General features: G+C 34.8%; 1 long non-coding RNA gene across 3 annotated transcripts in view; it reads left to right on the top strand.

Moving 5' to 3' along the window:
* Positions 1-19,161, top strand: part of LOC144378052 (uncharacterized) — a 105,002-nt gene that overhangs the window by 33,991 nt on the left and 51,850 nt on the right. For all 3 annotated transcript variants that reach the window (XR_013439549.1, XR_013439547.1, XR_013439548.1), the window contains one exon: positions 10,811-10,852. This is a non-coding gene — a long non-coding RNA (uncharacterized LOC144378052). The remainder of the gene's footprint in view (positions 1-10,810; positions 10,853-19,161) is intronic.

The following is a 19,161-nucleotide window of genomic DNA, read 5'->3' as shown; positions in this document are numbered from 1 at the left end:
TGAACAGAACAGGGAACTTATTTGTTCTCATAATTGAAAATTCCAGGTGGGTCTGACCTTAACTACTCCAAGCCTCAGTCAGACACTCTAACAGCATTTCCAGGCTTCTGTGTCTTTGCATCCTTTGACAGCCTTTTCCACCATATCAGATTTAATCTCAGGATGGCCATTCCACACAATAGTACTAGTCGGCCACCAAAAGATCAAGATTTACATCTTATTAGTTTGGTCACCTTGGAGGAAAGAGAGTTCCATCTATACAAATTTGGGCCTGTATCGTTAGACTCTTGGGATTTACAAGCTAATCTTTGAACCAAACATATGGGTCCCATAAGTAGACTATATGGATTACACCTGTGTGAGTCAGGAGGCTCTGTCTGGAGCTCAGATAAGAGGCTGATTCACCCAAGCCATGTGGGCCAAAACTGAGGAAGAGGTTGTTTTACAAAGAAAAAGTAAATATATCATTCTAGAAGAAAGGGAGGTGGATGCTGGATGTCTCATAGTAGCAAACATCCACAAGAGTCCTTCTCACCTGTACTTACTCAGGAGATCATCGGCTATTACAAACCTAAGTCTCAGGGAATTCCTCATAGGTAGAGTCACTGGACTGGGTGTTGGCTTGGCCAATGTCATTCTGTGGCTTTGAGCAAATCAGTGACATGCTCTGATAAATAATTAAAAAAAACTAAAGCAATTGATATTGAAACCTTTTATGTGCAAATTTCATATTCCCCAGAGGGTAAGAATATTTTACTTACTTGAGATGTCAATTTGCATTTGTTCTCTATTATCTCTTTTCTCTGTGACTTCCTTCCCTAATCATATAGTCAGGCTGTTTGAATTTCTTTTCCTCAAGTATTTTTATGGGGCTGAAAGAAGTTTCATAAAATGTGGAGACTTTGCTCTTCATTGTGAAATCCTAGAGGAAGGATTCTAAGTATACTGACAGGATGAAGAGAGAGCCTATGGAAACACTAAGGACTAGATGATTTCTTCAGTTGGGCAGGCTGCTGAGGACGTGGAACAACTCAGCCCTCTTGATCAGGGAAAGGTAGTAGTCCCCTCTTATTCATGGTTGCTATTTCTAACCCAGGAACAAAAATATTAAATGGAAAATTCTAGATATAAACAACCGTTAAGTTTTAAATTGCATTTTGATTAGCATGATGAAATTTCATGCCAGTCCCTATCTGTTCCAACCTGGATATGAATCATCCCTTTGCCCAGTGTGTCCACACTTATATGTTACCCACTCTTTTGTCACTTAGCAGGCTTATTGGTTATAATATCAATTATTATGGTATTTCAGAGGTATGTTCAGATAACCCTTATTAACTTAATAATAGCCCCAAACAGAAGAATAGAAATTCTGGCAATTCAGATGTGCCACAAAGAAGATGTCAATTTCTTAGGGTGAAAATAAAATTTTGAGATAGGGTGACAGCTCATTTGCAGAACTTTTATTACAGTATATACCTTAATAAATAATATGTTATTAGTTGTTAATTTCTTACTGCCTAATTTAAAAGTTAACTCAATTATAGGTATGGTATTATGTATAAGCAAAATAGTACATGAAGGGTTCAGGACTGTCTGTGGTTTTAAGCATCCTGAAGTTAAGGGATGTATCCCCAATAAATAAGGAGCAATGGATCTTGATGCACCTTGGGGAATAAATACTACGGGAGTGTCTGGGATGACAGAAGACAACGGGGTGGGAGAGGGAGCACTCCCCAAGACTATGTGGAATAAGTCCTTGATAAGTGTGCAAGGTAAGGAGGAGCAATTGCAAATGTTTACTTTTCTTCCATACCAGCAAGATGGGAATTCGAAGGAAAGTTAATGTTGATTTACGGAAATATATACTTACCTATATGAATTTTATATTGAAATTATTGTCTGATGTTAACTATCAAGGAGCCCAGATCTTCAGATCTTTCCACCAATTGAGGAGCAAGAGATGATCCACAACTTTCCTCCCATCAGCCATGGCCCATCCCAGCCACCTCACCCTAGAAGAAGCTTATGGAAGAGCACCCCCAAATTATGTCTCTTCACAGGGCAGGATTGTGTGATAGTCACAATGAAGTATAGCATAGCTTGTCTATGATTAGCCAACTATTTGGAAATCTTTCTATCTATAGATGTAGCTCCAGACCTATCCAATAGAACTACCTAATATTTGAGAAGATAAAATATTCTATAATACATTGTGTCTAATATAGTAGCTATTTGCCATGTGTGGCTATTGAGCACTTCCTACCATGACTGAGGCCCTCAACCTTCAGTTCTATATTTTATTGTACTTTAAATTTAATATAAGTAAGCCCATGTGAGTCTATAGTATTGAATAGTACAGAGTTAGAGAATAATGAAGACCAGGGACCATATTTTCAGAGGATAAATTCTACTCTAATGATGAAGCATATTCATTTCTTTTACGTGTGTGTGTGTGTGTGTAATGGATATGCTTCATCATTAGTATTAGAATACACACACACACACACACACACACACACACACACACACACACATAATACTGATTTATTCACCAGAACACCTCTTCAGGGAAGATTGTGTCTCAATGCCACTTTATAGACAAGAAGGTACTGTGAACTTAGGCATTTTGAGGCAGGCCACTAATAAGTGACTAAGTAGGATTCAAATTCAGGTATGTCTGAATATTGAATCCAAGGTCTTTCTGTTACAATATTGGTTAATCCTAGAAAAGGTTACTTTTCATGCTTGTCTCTTTTTAGGTGAATGTGTCTTAGCTGCAAAGCATTATGAAAATGTTAGTTGTAACTGTTTTAGCAATCAGTATTTTAAGGCAGGAAAAAAGACTTCGTTTTGGGTGGACCTCTTCTTAAACTTACACAGCTCTGAACTCTGACATCTAATTATTCTCGTAATTACAGCAAGAGAGAGGGAGAATTAAAACTAAAATTCAAGCAATTACATGTACAAGGGCAAAAGTGACTATTATGTTAAAATGCATAGCCCATTTTAATTTTACTTAAGATGGCTGTTAAGGAAAAGACCTGCGGTGCAGGATGTGGGGGCAGGACCCATCTATTAAGATCTGAACCTCAAGCCCCATAAATATGTTTTTAATTATTTCAGTCCCAAATAGACTCTTAGATAAAACTACTATCTGTGAGATATGATGTATTTCTGTGGCATTACCAAAGACAAAGATTTTTTTTTTACTAAATGTTTCTAGATTTATGGTGTTTTGATTTATTATACAACCATATATTAGGCACATGTGTCAAAAGCTTAAAAATGTCCCTTCATATTCCCTAAAACCAACAAGACTAGAGATTCTAGTTAGTACAAGCCAAATTAGAGGATGGAGTTGTAACTGATAGAATCTTAGGAGCATTTGATAATAAAAAAATAGAGAAACACATTCTCAATTGAAAGGGAATGATTTATCCCATTTCTATTGTAGATAATGTTCTGTTTATTAATTTATTAATACTTTTTCTGTGGTAATGCTAGAGATTTAACTCAGGGGTGCTCTACCACTGAGCTATAACTCCAGCTGTTTTTATTTTTTAAATTTCTGACACAGGGTCTCTCAAACTTGAGATCCTCCTGCCTCATCCTCCCAAGACTGGGATTACAGGTGTTCACTACCACACCTGTCGATTCTACATAATTTTAATAGAGCTTTAATAATTAGTTCTGTCACATTAGAGATTTGAGTCTGAAATGAGAATAGTTTTGAGAATTGCTGCTGACTGTCAAAGTTACAGGCTGACTTGTGAGTGTGCCATGTGAGAGTGCCATTGCTAGTGTGAGACACAAAGAAAGATGATAGTCTATTGAATCAATCAAGTAGTTGGTGGGAGGGTGGTCTGCCCAACTGATTCTCTAAAGGGCCAGTTGGTAAGTCTTTTAAGCTTTCTGGTTTTATAGTCTCTGTCAAAATAAGCAAACTCTGTTGTCGCACAAAATCAGCCACAGATAATACATAAATGAATGTATGTATTATTTATGAACATGGAAATTGTAATTTCATATTACTTTCTTGTGCCATGGACTATCATTCATCTTTTGATATTTTTTCAGTGATTAGATATATAAAAACTATTCTTAGCACAGAGGCCCTAAAATACATGGGACAGGCTACTTTGTGCTTGTGGATTTTAGTTTGCCGATTCCTGAGGTCTCCATGAAACTCAAAAATATCAGGAGTCTGTGGTTGCAAAGATTCTACCCTTTCTTAGCAAACTTTCAGAGTTGGCTTCCTTTGGAAGAAAAAGCAGGGCTTTTCTAGGTGCACTCTGCCAAAGGATGTTTCAGAGAGAGAGAGATGGGTATTCCATTCAATTGCATCCTGCTGGACCATTCAGCAGTACTTAGTGTTCTTGTGAGACTTTGGACCTAGGCTGACGTGGTTTGCTTTTCTCAGATTCTATGCAGGAGATTTAGCTCATGTTCTGCATCCCCAGATGCAGATATTTCACCTTTGCACTTTGATGTCATTTCTTTCATCTGGCTTCATATCCGGAGCAAGCTGAATTTTGCCTGTGGACAGTAACTGCTCAAAATAATCCCTAGCTTTGTTAATACTCTCTGAGACTGAACTTCAGGGTGCTTTGAGTTACTGTGAAGGGCCATTAATGCTTCCCTTGGCTCTTGGGTGAGCATTCTGAAACACCAACTCTGTCTTATGGCTGTAAATATCAATATGCCCCTCAATCTGATAATCAATAGTAGGGGTTGTTGCAAACACAAATATTCCCTAGGTGGATAATTAAAATGAATCTGTTCCCGACCGAGTGCTGTCTTTTGTCTTAACCTTTCTACTGGTTTTATCTCATCAGTGAAGTTTTTCAGATCAGACCAAAGGGGCACAAAAATTATTTGATCCCTGTTTAAAGAAGAAGAAATGAAAAAGGCATGGGGTTGAGCAATTTTCTTAGGTCACTGAGCAAGTCTCTGACTGATCCAGAATGAGCATGTACAAGCTCAGAATTCTCAGGCTCAATCAGTCCTTCAACTGTTTATATAAAATTCCTGTTCTCTTCAAAAATTTATTTACATGTTATAGACTTAAATGGCTTCATTTTCAGGTGTAGTACTTTCATTCCCAAACCTTGAGATGGGCTGAGGATTATAAATACTAACCAGAAAAAGATACCTGGTTTCAGAGAAAATTAATAGCAAATAATGTGCTACTGTAGGTAAATAATGCATCAAGCATAGCAGGGTCTCATAAAAATAGTGTTAATTTATGTATAATATGCAATGGAATATTCTTTATGGAATTTAAGAGGTCTTCAGTTTAGTTTTATTCAACAACTGCAGAGACCAAGAATTAAAGCAGACTTAAAAAGTGTGTGTTGGAGTGTGGTGGCCATTCAAAGCTTACAGAATAAAGATTTATGGGCAAATGAAAACACCTACTTGCTCAAGTAATGGAAGAAAAATCAAGAAAAGATAAGACTAAAACTAGAATAAAATCATTAGTATATAAAAATCATATGAGATGCAGTTTCAAAAAACAATTATAATACTTATATTGTGTAATGAATATTTGTGTCCTCACCAAATATATATGGTGAAGTCCTGATTTCCAGTGTGATTGATATTAGAAGTTGGGCCTTGGGAAAATAATCCATTTCTGAAGGTGAACCCTTCATGAATGGCATGAAAATTATTACAAGAAGAAGTCAGAGAGCCCTTGGTTCCCAGTGTCAGTATGCAACCAAAACTGGGCAGTCTGCAATAAGTTAAAAAAAAAAAAAAAGCCTGTACAGAACCCAATCATAGTTGTACCTTGATTTTGGACTTCCATTTCCACAACTAGTAGAAATACATTGAAAAACTGAAAATAAAATAAATCTATTGTTTATAAGCCACTCAGTCTATGAAATTCTGTTATAGAAGTTTGAAGAGATGAAGACAACCTATTAAAAAATCGGAAACAAAATCAATTAAGTACAATTTATAGAAGAAAATAATCAAAAATTGAGATGATGAAAAGAAAAATACTACCAAATTAAAATGGGAAATCACTTTATTGGGCTAAATTAGTAATGGATAAATTATAAAATGTATTAAAACCAAACTGTAATAGCACCTTATATCTATGAGAATGGCCAAATTAAGAAACTGTGACAACACCAAATGTTAGCAATGATGAGGAGAAACTCAAAAGTTGTTGATGAAGATGTAGTATGGTAAAGCCACTCAAAAAAAATAGTTTGACAGTTTCTCATATAAATATGTATCTAAAATAACCATATGACCTAGAAATTGCATCCTTGGACATTAATACCAGAGAAATGAAAATTATGTTCACACAAAAACAGGAACAAAAATGTTCATAGTGGTTCTATTCATAAAAGACCAAAGTGGAAATAACACAGACTGTGAATGGTTAAACAAACCATGCTGCATAATTACCATGGATACTCAGCAATACAAAGAAGCAAACTATTAACATATGAAACAAACAGGATAATTGTCTAAATAATCATATTCAGTGCAAAAGGAAGCCCAAGGTTTATATACTGTATGATTCCATTTATACATCATTTATTATTATTATTATTATCATTATTCTGAGAATTGAACCCAAGGATGCTCAACCAAAAAGCCATATTACCAGCCCTTTTTAAACTTTGAGACAGAGTCTCACCAGGTTGCCCAGGATGTCTTTGAATTTGGGATATTCCTGCCTCAGCCTCCTGAGTACTTTGGATGTACCACCTTGCTCAGGTTTTACAACATTCTTGAAATGACAAAAGTACAGGAATGGAGAAGAGATTAGTGGTTACCTGGAATTAAGAAGGGGTGGGGAAAGGAGAAATGTGGATGTGGGCAATGAAAAGTCATTGTGAAGACTCCTACAGTGATGGTATTAACTGTACCTTTGTAATATTGATGTCGAGATCCTCGTTGTGACATTGAACCAAGTTTCTAAAGATGTTATTGTTGGGGCACATTGGGTAAAATGTACAAAAGATTCATTGTTTGTGAATCAATGATTATCTCAAAACTTTAATTTAGGAAAAAAAAACATGATTCTTTGAGTTAGAAAAGATGAAACAGTATCTGCTTCTTGCTTACATATTGGATGAGGTTCCATTTTCACATGTGGGTGAATTTTAAAAAAATATTTGCCAACATAATTGCCTTAAATACTTCTCATATATGACTTAGTCTTTCTTATAAGAATTTATATTAATAAAATAATTGATACTTTTGTAAAGATTTCTGTGTAAGTATGTCCAATGTTTGCATCATTTGCAAAAGCAAATATTTTCAAATGGACACAAAACCAAATTAAAGAAATATTTAGAAGGCTTATGATACATACATTTCATGAATTTTAATGCCAAAATCAAACTCAGATTCGGGTAAGGAGATAAGCAGTAGTGCTCAGAAGAGTGGTTAAACATGTGGACTTCAGTCCATCAAATCAAGACCTAGCACAGCCTACCCACATGTGACCTTGGTCTAGTTTCTTAACATCTCTGTGCAATCTATCCTTTTTTGTAAAATAATCAAGTGGTTGTGAGAATCACACAGAGCTAAAATTGAAAGAAACACTTAGACTGCCACTCAATGAGCTATAATATATGCTCACTTTTATAAAAAGTGAAATTTGGGGTCACTTTTTATAAAAGTGAGCATATATTATTTTTAAAATGCAAGAAAAAAATATGAGAAGGAAACAGTTGTTGTGGAACAAAAGCAGGCAATAAAATATTAATTCAGGCCCATGTTGATGATGACAAATTGGGAAGGCCCTTATTTTCTCTGCACTGTTTCCCAAATGGTTTGTGATAAGAGTTGAGTACATTTATAAAGGAAGTTTTTCTTAATGAGGGAATAGATAGCATTCTTCACAACAAGTGTATACATCTTCCAAATTCTTCCACACTGCATAATTACAGTCTGCTCTCAGCCCCTTGCCTTAACCATCTTTATTACCCACCTTGGCCTCTCTTAACCTTAGCAGCCCACATGCTCTAGAATGTGTGGCTCCACCTCCCCCTCCATTCCTCTTGCCCACTGTTTTCTTCAACACCATTGAGCTTTCGAGCCTCATTTCTCTCATGAAAACTTTCTGTCAATATTTTCACCATTTTCTGATTTCCCCTTCTAAAATGTTCTCTGCGTTCAGTATTGTCCCAAATGATTTAATTTGTTATGGTTAACTGTTCAAATGTTAGTTTATGGTAGTGTCTTTCTGCACAATGTTGCAAGTAGAAATTTCCTATGTCTTTAACTAAACTTTAAGTTTTTATACTCAAAGCTGTTTTTATATTTCCTTTGTGCGACACAGAAAGGGTCACTGTTGAATGAAAGAAAAGCCAGGGCATGGCTGCTTGTGCTGATTCAGCCATCAGGACTGAAGTGGGAAGTGTGCTTCATTAGGAGCTTAGTTATTTGGGGAGAGTATCTTATAAATGACAGGAAGTGAATATTCTTTGTTCAGAACGATCATGGAGTGTCAGGTAACATAAGGCAAGATGCCCTAAGATCTGAAGTGCGAGACTTAAAAAGTTCTTACTAAATGTCGCTGGGAAATCCAAGTCTCTGGAGGTATTCAATCACACAGTATTCACATCTCAGGGTTAAGGGGCATCCCTGCCAGGAAGATGGGAATGAAATAAAATATTCCCTTACCAAACAAATCATATTTATTTATTTGTTACTGGAGATTGAACCCACGAGCACTCTACTACTGAGATACATTCCCAGTGCTTTTTATTTTTTATTTTCATTTTGAGACAGAGTCTCACTAAGTTACTTAAGGTATCACTAAATTGGAGAGGGTGCCCTACAACTGGCAATGATCCTGCTTCAGCCTCCCGAGTTGCTGGGATTACAGGCGTGTGCCACCACTCCCAGCTTAACAAACCATTTTTAAAGCAATGAAATATCTTGTTTGTATGTAATATTACACAATTTCAATATATGAACAAGTAAATGTGCCATTTTTCCCAAATAAGTGTATTTTCTCATTTTTAACTTTATAATACAATCATTGATGTCAGTAGAACTATTTTCATAAAAATCAAAGAATTGATATTGAGATTACAGATAGATTTACAGTTTAACATCAACCTTACTTTCTAGTTCATTTTTCTATTTTATTTTGAGGTGAAAAAATCCTAAAAAGTGTGATTCAGTAAATTTAACAAGTGTCAATGATTACAAAATTATGGGTTCTGAGATTTTTGTTTCTAAAAGCCTGATTTGCAATCTTGAATTATTCTTCAACTAAATTTGAAAACTTGAGAAAGAACTAAAATATTTTAATTTCCACATTGAATTCTTGTACTATCCTATAACTATTAATATAACATTCTCTGTCACACATTTTTAATTGATTAAAAAAATAAATGACAGGAGAATGCCTTACAATTCCTATTACACATCTACAGCACAATTTTTCATATCTCTGTTTATATATAAAGTATGTTGACACCCAGATTTCCAAGGAATCTCCATACTGCTTTCCATGTTTGCTGCACCAATTTGCAGTCCTACCAGCAATGTATGAGTGTACTTTTTCTCCCACATTCTCACCAACACTTATTGTTGTTTGTATTCTTAATAGCTGCCATTCTGACTGAAGTGAGATGGTTTTTTTGCTTTCTGAAAAATTTAGTAAGTTCAGAAGGATGCCAATATTCAGCACTAGGAATTGAGAAATATTAGTATTGTACTCTTCCTTCTTTCTTTTCCATTTTTTTCTTTCTTTCTTCCTTTCCCCCCCCCCCTCTCTCTCTCTCTCAGTAGTGGGGATTGAACCCAGAAGCCCTCTATCACTGTTCACTTCCCCATCCCTTTTTAACTTTATTTTTGAGACAGGTTTCTCTAAATTGCAGGGGCTGGTCTTGAACTTGTGATCCTCCTGCCTTAGCCTTCCAAGTAGCTGGGATTATAGGTGTACACCACCATGCCCAGCTGAGGTTGGTCATTTCTAACAAGTTCCCAGGAAATGCTAATCTCACAGGTCTAGGGGCCAGATATTTTTTCTTGCTTTAAAAAAATACTTTATGTGGGCTGGGGATAGAGCTTAGTTGGTAGAGAGCTTGCCTCACATGCAAAAGACCCTGGGTTCAAACCCTATCACCACCACCACACACAAAAATTCTATGATCCAGGTACAGTGGAGCATGCCTATAATCCCAATGGCTCAGGAGCCTGAGGCAAGAGGGTCATGAGTTCAAAACCAGCCTCAGGAAAAGTGAAGTGCTAAGTAACTCATTGAGACTTTGTCTCTAAATAAAATACATGATAATACTGAGGATGTAGCTCAGTGGTCAACTGCCCTGAGTTCAATCCCTGGTACCCCTCCCCCCCAAAAATACTCTATGAATAATTTATTATTTTTTTAGATGGAACTCTATGTACAATGCATTAGTTGCTCTTAATCAAAAATAAAATTAAAGTTCTATCCATATGAAAAAATTTACATGTATTTCATTCATATTAACTATTCCAGAATAATTATACATCCATTTCTCTCCTGTTGATCATTCAAGTTTCTCCAAATTGTTGTTTTTATAAACAATGCTAAAATTAACATCTTTTACATGTTTCTCATGTACATACATCATGAAACAAACTTGTTAAGTATATGAATATGTTTTTCCAAAGATTTTAGACATTGTCAAATGGGTCATCAACAGAGAAGTTTCAATTTGCATGTCTACCAGGAGTCTAAAGTTTCTCAATTTCTCTCATTCTTACCAACTCTCAATTATATCAAAATTGATGAACATTAATGATAGTGCATTAATATTGTAACTTTCATTTTCTCATGTTTTAGGTGGACCATCTTTACATGTTTATTGCTTATTCATATTTCCAGGTATGTAAATTTCACAATCAAATAATTTGCTTCTTTATTTTGTATGAAAATATTTTTCTTATTGGTATTAAATGAGTTCTTTCTATTTCCTCTTTCTTATTCTTAGCGATAGAAGTACTATGCATATTCTATCATCCTAAAATGCCAATAGAAACATGGAAAGGTACTCATTTACTATCTGAATAGAATTCAAGAAGACCTAATGTTAAAGAGAATATCAATATTAAGTGTCGGAACAGTGTCATGGGAACATCCCTAAATTTTTAATTTTAAATTAAAAAAAGCTACTTTGGAAAGCCATGAGATAGTCCTTTTCCTATATTTTTTTATTGGTGCATTATAATAATTCATAATGGCTATATTTTCTATTATGCATTTTTACATGAACCCAATATGACAGTATAATTTGGCCTACTTGTTCCCTAGTATTCTCCCTTAGACAGTTTTTAGTAACATTATGACCAAATTAGTAAATTTATGACCAAACAATTTCACTCCTGGGTATAAGCTTAAGAAAAATCAAGAGTAAGGGCCTACCTAAGCCACATATGTGCATGTATATAATAGTGTGATTCATAATAGTTCCAAACTGAAAACAACTGAAATGTCCATGAATGAGAAATAGATAAATTACAATGTATTCATATTAAAAAGTACAACCAATGAGATAGAATGACTTATTGATGGTTGTTTTTATGAATCTCAAAAACATAATACAAAATAGCAGAAGCCAGATAAAAAAGAACACATATTATATGATTCATTTTATTAAAAGTTCAAGAATAGCCAGGTACCATGATGCACACCTATAATCCCAGTGGCTCAGGAGGTTGTAACAGGAGGTTTACAAGTTCTAAGCCAGCCTTAGCAATTTAGAAAAGCCCTAAGTGACTTAGTGAGATCCTGTATCAAAATAAAAAATATAAAGGCTGGGATTGTAGTTCAATGGTTAAGTGCCCCTTGGTTCAATACCCGCTACAAAAAAACCCAAAAAAAACAACCAAACAAAAATGTTCAGGAATAGTCACGGTAGTAGCTACATGAGAGTCTGAGGCTGCTGAAAAGAACCTAAGGGTGCCATCAAGGGTACTGGAAACTTTCTGTATTTCCATCTAGGTGGTAGTTGCCACAGTGTATACATAAAGATCTGTGCATTTTACTGAATTATTCATCAATAAAACAAATTTAAATAAATAAGTTTATAAATCTGAAGTTCTCCTTTCATTGCCATGTGAGTGTGGGGGAAGAGAATTTCTTTGTAAGGGAGAATAAGTGGTAACTTTCTTTCACACAATACAGAAGTGTGTTTTGATAATGACTGGTGGCATTTTGAAGGTAATCACTATTGAAGTTGGAAAGTACACTTCAAGGCCCAAAGAAACAAGGACGAGAAGAGAAGTTCAGAAAGCAAAGTGAAATAAATGGAAAATGTAAGGAACAATGAATGGAATCAAATCAATACTTTGGTGGCTGCCTTAGGTGAGCACAGGCTGAATTGTCCTACATAAAGCAGAACAAATTAAATTCGGTTAAAAACACAGTCTTACATTATTTACAGGATATAAAAGAATGGGAGCAGAAAAATTGCTGGCAAGTATGAACAAAAAGAGATCAAGAGGTGAAAGAGGACAAAAAAAAGAGTGTCCAATTGCAAAAGGCGTAATTTAGGAAGAAAACACCAGTCCCCACACTTACATTTACTAAACACCAAGCAAATTGCATATATATGTACATTTATTTTTGTAATATATATATAATTTAGGTATGTTCCATGTACATTGCTGCATTTCAGTTTTCACATATTTTCAGGTGCAATTGTATTTTTAATTGTATTTTTGAATACATTAAATGAAACTATAAGCTTATATTAGTGTCTTTTGGAAATAAACTTACAACGTTTCATGTTTTGTAGTAAATGAAACTCAAGACACTTATTTTAGCATTAATTTGTTTAAAAATTAAATAATATTTGGTTGATAGAAATGGCTAGACTCATTTTGCAAAAGTGACTTCAATATTATTTTAGAAAATTCTAAAATTGTGTAACAATAACAATTGTTAAATATCACCATAGAGTAACTTGGCTTTCTCTCTTAAGGATCTGAAAAAGAATGAGATGCTCTTTCCTAGATCCAGGGTCCATTGGGGCCCACCTGGTCCCTCTGGCTAGGAAGATAGCAAGGAAGATTGACTTTCTGGAAATAGCTAGGAAGATTTTGTGTCCTGCCATCTGAGTTTCTTTTGCTCTAGTGGAGAATTAATGGTTCCTGTTTTTGAAGGTTTAGAGATCCTGTGAATTCTAGAGCTAGATTGTCTTATTTCCACTTTGCAAAACTCAAATATTCCACTTGTACCAGCAGATTTTTATTTCAAATTTTCTACATTTAATTGGTCATCTATTTCTGTTTTAAATACAAATCATTTTGCCACATAAGAAAAAAATGTATGAAACTATAATAGACAAGAACCATATTAAATATATCATGAATACAAATTTTTGCATCAAGTATTTTTATCATAAAGGTGCATGCTTCACATTCTATTGTTAACTGCCTTCAACTGGGATTTCACAGCAGGAAGTTGTGTCTGGCTAATATGATCCGGTCTTACACGTATTTAATAGAGCATGCTGTCCTTGTTCTGTAGATTTGAACTTCCTTGTACAATTTTAAGTAAATGGACATCTACAGGCCTGAAGTCACAAAAGGTCAGTGCAGAGAAATCTTTCATCTCCACAACACATTGCCACAAACCCAGATATCTGGGGAGCATTTGCAAACTCAGGCTACACTTTAATTAAACTGAGACAGCACAAAGTTTTTATTTAGAGAGTGGCACAGAAATGAGTCACTTAAAAAGTAACATTTGGTAATTCTGAGTGAATTCACTGATTTAATATATGTGATTTCTATTGGCCATTTGAAGAGGTATTTAAAATATTTTTAAAGGAGATTTTGAAGTAGAATATGAAGAAATCAGAAATACTGCTACAAAATCCTAAAATGTTTCAAGAAGTTTAGAATCACTGATCCAGGGAATCATTTTAATTCTCTGACTCTTTGAATCTTTGCTGTAATTTAGTCATAGTTATTCATATATAAGTATTGTTATTCAGAACCTCATAAACTTGTAGATCCATGGTTGACCTACTTCAAACTCGGGAGACACAATCCAACCCCTCTGTGTAAAGTCAGTCTTTATCCTCTTCAGTGACAAGAACATTTTAGGGAACGTATTGCACTTGTGGCACTGGATGAATTTCATGGTTTCTCTTAAAGGCAACATAGATTCAATCACAATGAGGGTGAGACTTCTTCCTGTAGTATCCTAAAGTAGCTGTTTTCTCATTGTAAATTATCCTTGGTGCTTCTATGACATAAAAATAATCAAGATTTTTTTTGTGATTCTTTTATAATTCAGCATATAATCACTCATTTCATATATTGTTTGGCAGGGAAGTTTAAAATTAAAAGCCCTAAAGAAGTTATAAAATATATAACTTATATATACCTTTATTGAGGTATGATTTATGCACAATAAAGTACACATATTAAAATTTGATGTTTTGACATTCATGAAATCATCATCAGCATCAAGGTAATGAACACATCCACCACTCCCCAAAATTTTGCCATGTCTCTTGGCAATCCTTCCTTTCCAATCTTCCATCTTGGATGTTGATTTTGTATCTGGGGATTTTGATAAACTGCCTTTTTAATGATAGTAGACTTAGAATTTTCATAACATTTTCTAAATGTTGTTTTGAGTGGAATGGTTACAGAAAATATCCTTGTCTTTTTTTCTGAACTAATGGAGAAGCATTTAGTCTTTAACTATGAAATATGATGCCAGCTATAAATTATTAATGATAGATAGATAGATGCCCTTGATAGAGAGATGTCCCTTATCAGGTTAAGGGATGTCTCTTTTATTCATATTTCTTTGAAAATGTTTATCAGGCATGGACATTCAATTGTATTAAAAGTTTTCTTCTGCATCTGTTAAGATAGTCACCTGGGTTTTCTTAATTTTCTAATAAAGTGATACATGTTGATTTCCAGTGTTAAAGCAATCTTGTATTCCTGAGATAAACTGTACTTAGTAATGATCTGTTCCTCTTTTTGTATATTTATGCCATCCTTAATTGTTTTCTTCTACATATATCATGCATTTTTTTCTGGCTTTCTTAACCTTTTCTTTTAATCCTTGATTTGGAATGATTTATTATAACGTCTTATTGTTTATTTCTTAGCTATTGCCTTTGGATTCTTCAAGCTTCTCAGGTTTGTATGTTTTCATCAACTTGGAAAAATTTCAGCCACTATGATTTGACTAGATATTAATCTGTGTCTCCCTTTTTTCTCTCTTTGGATATTTGCCTCATAAATGCTATTCTTGCTACTATTGTTTTTTTTTTCCTCTTTGCACCTCTATTTTATTTTGTATTGTTTCTATTGCTATCTACTCATCTGTTTATTTTCCTTTTGCATGTTGACTCTACTGCTAATTCATTCCTGTGTAATTTCCTTCTCAGACTTTGTAGTTTTTATTTCTGGATGTTTCCCCCCAACTCACTCTCTCTCTCTCTCTCTCTCTCTCTCTCTCTCTCTCTCTCTCTGAGAACTCAGCAAAACTCAAGTGTAGGGCTGGGGATGTGGCTTAAGCGGTAACACACTCGCGTGGCATGCGTGAGGCGCCACATAAAAATAAAAATAAAAATGTTGTGTCCACCGAAAACTGAAAATATTCTCTCTCTCTCTCTCTCTCTCTCTCTCTCTCTCTCTCTCTCTCTCTGTCTGTCTGTCTCTCTCTCTCTCTCTCTCTCTCTCCTGTCTCTTCTCTCTTAAAAAAAAAAAACAACTCAAGTGGAAACTTCTGCTTATTTCTCAAGTTCTCTCTGTATTTAGCTCTCTCCTCTCTGGTTCTTAGTCCTTGAAATTGGTCTCTTGAGACTTTTCATCTTTGTGTTCTCAACTCAGGGAATCTACTGGTCTCAATCTCTGTCCCCTTCCCTGTGCTGTCATCTGGAAACCCTCCATGCAGCTGGGACAGTCGCAGGGCTAATCTTGTTTTGTTTCCTGTCTTTCAGAGGTCACTGCATTTTATTGTGTGACATTCAGCTTCTTGAAATATGTTTTGCACATCTTGTTTGTTTGGTTGGGTTTTTTTTTTTTTTTTAGGTGGTAGCATAAATCTGGTTCCTATGGTTCCACTTTCATGTGTCCAGAAGTGCAAGTCCAAATCACTTAGTTTTAATTTCCTTGGGACAGGCCAGTTTGGGAGATATAGTCACACTACATGATATGGTGAAACTTAATTGTAGGCTTAAAAACTTATCATTGGAGTGGATGATTATACACAATAAACAAACACCACTATTTGTGGGAAAGCCTTATTTTATAAAACATATAAATGAATTACTGCATCTTACCCTGGTCGTTTACAGCCTAACTTGCAGCTCCTTCTATTTCTATTTCTACCTCCCTTCAATCAGGGTGAGTATTCTGGTTTGCTTTGGCCTATAAAATGTGACAAAAGTGAGTACGAGGCCAGGTTTGCACCTAGACCTCAAGAGACCTTGCATAATTCTGCTGTTTGTGGGAAGCATTCATACTAATGAGCAAGCCTGGACTGTCTTGGAGGAATTTCAGAAAGCATGTGGAGAGGAGGCTAGCAACTCACAGTGAGAACCACCAAGTGCACCTAGTCTTCAGCTACGCTCTAAACTGACTACAGATGCCTGGGCCATTTCTGCCAAGGCCAGCCAATCCTGCCAAATAAAGAGAAAAACTCTGTTTCCTATAGAATTATTAACTTATGTTTGTTTTAAACCATTATGTTTTGGAGTGGTTGATAATACATCAGTAACTAAATGTTTGCAAACAGATACATAGATGTGCTTAACTCTGATCGACAGTAGCCATCATTAAACATGTCTGTTCAGGGAATTAGTGTAGCATGGTCAAACTAAATTAATTGAGTTAAATTCTAAGAGTTTAATTCAGTAATTAAGTTTTACCACCTTGAGTAATTATTTTTTATAAAATGTTAAATTGACATCAGTAACACCAAAACTGTCCTTTAAAAGTGATATGTAAGGGGTTTTCATCCACATTATGGGTACAATTTGCTTAAAGACAAATTGGATATATGAGGTTATTGAAAGTTTAAAACTCACTTAAACAATTTCCTCATTTTTCATAAATATGCCCTATTAAATTCCTGCCTTCTAAGTGTAGACTCTTTGCTTTTAAAGAAATTTACATTCAATTTTTGTTACAAATACTTCATTTTAAGAAGATATAAAATTCAATTTGCACAAATTGCTCAGAAACATTTCTATTAAAAGCCACAGTAATTCAAGGGCAAACCTGGGAAACTGTTGGGAAAAAATGTGTAATACCAGGCTTGTGGTGTGTGCTGGTTTATGCACTGGAGTCCTGCCAATAGACCCTCCACCCATGGGAAATTTTTCCATGGAGAATGACCCTGGCAACCACAGACAGCAAGCCTTGTTTGCACACCTGGCAATCTGGTGGGTTTTCTGCAAAGGCTGGTCCAAATGTTTCACTGAACAGAACATTTGGAGATGAGACAAAATAATTTTTTTAGAAGAGAAAACTATGCCTTATTATCCAGCCCTTTTCGAAAATAAGAGGTTCAGAAAGAATTTGTTTATAGGAATTACTTGGATTTTTTAAAAAAAGTCAGTGAGAATAATGATTATCTTTCAGAGATGACTGATTAGAATGGGCCCAGGGGAAACAACTGGAGTGCTTGGAGTATTCTAGATCTTGATGTGAAGAGTAGTTACAAATATGCATGCATATGAAAAAAAATCATCTACATTTAAGATTCATGTCTTCTTTATATAAAATTTGTTTTCTAAAACCATTTTTTAAAGGAGGGGGAAAGTCCATGAGAATAGGATGTGTTGATTCTAGAAAGGGATTTGAGTGTTCACAAACCACCTATTGCATTTATATTTTTAAAAGGCAGTCATTTGGAAAGATAATGTCAAACAGATATTATGCTTATAATTAGTAAAGAAACCAAAATGAAGGAAAGTTCTTTAAAAGTTCAAAAATATGGTTTTACAGATTGAGCATCCTTAATGTGAAAATCTGAAATTCTAAATGATATAAACTACCAAACTTTTTCAGCACCAATATGATTCCACAAATGGAAAATTCCATTCCATGAAACTATTTCATGTGCAAAATTATTAAAAATATTATATAAATGCCTTTGTGATAGGTGTACAAGATATATATGAAGTGTTTAGATTTGTCCCATCTCCAAGATACCTTATTATGTACATGTAAATATTTTAAGATCTTAAAAATACAAAATCTGAACTACTTCTTATCTCATACATTTCATATAAGGAATGCTCCACTTGTAGTAAAAAATGGAAAACCAGCAAAGTATGTTTTAAATGGTAAAAACGTAACTCTTTATCATTAGTAAAAGCTAGGGGGTTTCAGATGCAGATTTGCAACATGTAAAATCTTAGACATAGGATGAAGTGAATATGGAGATTCTATTTTAATTCTTGAAAAGGATGTGGGCAAAAAACTAGCAACAAAAGGGGGTAGTAACACCAAACTTTGGAGAAATATTCCAAAGGTGAGTTCTTTTCTGAGTCTCTTGTCAGAGCTTTAGGGTTGGATATCTCCTGAAGAGAAATTATGTTTCCTATCAATCATCCTCGTGATCTATCACCTGTGTAAAGTCTTCTCTTATTTTCCTCTGTGCATAAACTCTGTAAAAAATAAAGTCAAGGTCTATTTTAATCAAAAGTTTATGAAAAGATTGATCCACACTTGGTATTGTACTTTCTCTTTGTGTAAGCTTTTCCTTCTACATGCATTTTGATAATTTTGTATAGCATTCATGTTTCCAGATTTCTATTGTAAAGATAATAATAGCTTGAGGTAAAGGTCAGAGGAACTTGAGTGATGGTGGGAAGAGTCAGATGAGGTACAGTTACATTAAAAAAAAATGCCATCCCTAAATCTTTTAAAGGATTGGACTGACAGAGCTTTAGAAGGCTCCCAGGACCACCACTATTTCATGGAAGTTGGCTTTTGGTTTCTCTGCAGGTGCTTGACAAAAGGAGCATCAGAAAAATTCTGCTAGTCTAGTGCAACTGCTGCTTTAATAATATCATAGTTTATTATTTCCTGGATAAAGGAAACAGCACCTAAGTGTTTATTAATTTGAAACACTGATGACCTGGAATCTGGTCATAACAACTCAGAGTCTAATTTAATAAATTCCATTCACAGGAAAGAGTCAAAACTCTT

The sequence above is a fragment of the Ictidomys tridecemlineatus genome, chromosome 5 (assembly GCF_052094955.1).
Source record: "Ictidomys tridecemlineatus isolate mIctTri1 chromosome 5, mIctTri1.hap1, whole genome shotgun sequence".
Lineage (NCBI taxonomy): Eukaryota > Metazoa > Chordata > Mammalia > Rodentia > Sciuridae > Ictidomys > Ictidomys tridecemlineatus.
Note: the sequence above shows the minus strand (reverse complement) of the source record. Positions and strands in the feature narration are given on the sequence as shown.